The following is a 1,189-nucleotide window of genomic DNA, read 5'->3' as shown; positions in this document are numbered from 1 at the left end:
CCACTCACCTCAGCCTCCCAAGGTGTGGGATTACAGGCTGAGCCACCAAGCCCGGCTGGTTTTTTTCCTTTTATTGAATGGTTTTGTTCAGACTACTGATTCTAGAAGTTAGCCCAAGTCACAATAGTTTTGTTTTAGGCCATTTAGATCCTCAAAAGGCAATGACTATTAGCATAGATACCATACATGTTTTTCACAGTTTATATTATAAATGTAGGACATCTCAGGAGAATATATGATGAGAAATAGGATTTGGAGTCCTGGTTTTATTCCTTATTGATCCATCAAAGATGTCATTTGGTAACACCAGGCACATCTAATTTCTTATTTAAAATTATGATCTTGTACTTTGTATCAAAGGATACTGAGAATTTATAATATTGTTGTTTTTTAAGGATCTAATGTAAAACAGATTAAATTGAGATGAAAATAATTGAAGAAGAATTGAAGTCTGCCTCACTCCCTTCATCATCAGCAATCTTGAGAACATCTGCTCAGGGATTCTCAAAGTGCAACCTTTCAGAAATCACCTGGGATGAAGATTTCTGGGTCTTGCCCCACTGAGTCAGACTGTGGGAATTTGCGTTTTTTCCCAGACATGTCTTGCTTTGTTGCCCAGGTTGAAGTGCAGTGGCACTCATCATAGCTCACAGCAGCCTCAAACTCCTGGGCTAAAATGATCCTTCTGCCTCTGCCACCTGAGTAGCTTAGACTAAAGGCATGCACCACCATACCTGGCATTGTTTTCCACAGAGGCTGTAGTAGTTTACACTCCTACCAACAATGTAGAAGTATTTCCTCCCCCCCAACTCCCCCTACCCCCGCATACTCTCCAGCATCTGTTGATTTTTTAGTTATTCATGATGGCCATCCTGACTGGAATCAGGTGGTACCTCAGTGTGGTTTGGATTTGCATTTCTTTAGCAGCATCAGAATTATCTGCAGGACTTGTTAAAACACAGGGTGCTGCCCCTGGAATTCTTATTCAGGGCTGGTAGTGGGAGAGCCAAGAATGTACATTTCTAAGGGTTTCCAGGTGATGTTCGTACTGCTGGCCCCAGGAACATACTTTGAAAACCACTGAGTCAGACACTGTCTTTTTAGAGAGTACCTGCTTCAATGGCTCCTAAGCCTTAGATTAATTTTCAAAATTATTTGGGACACTATTTAAAAATGTAGGTATCTAGCT

Source organism: Carlito syrichta, unplaced genomic scaffold (assembly GCF_000164805.1).
Source record: "Carlito syrichta isolate Samal-C Ts95f unplaced genomic scaffold, Tarsius_syrichta-2.0.1 Scaffold313944, whole genome shotgun sequence".
In the NCBI taxonomy this organism is placed as follows: Eukaryota; Metazoa; Chordata; class Mammalia; order Primates; family Tarsiidae; genus Carlito; species Carlito syrichta.
Note: the sequence above shows the minus strand (reverse complement) of the source record.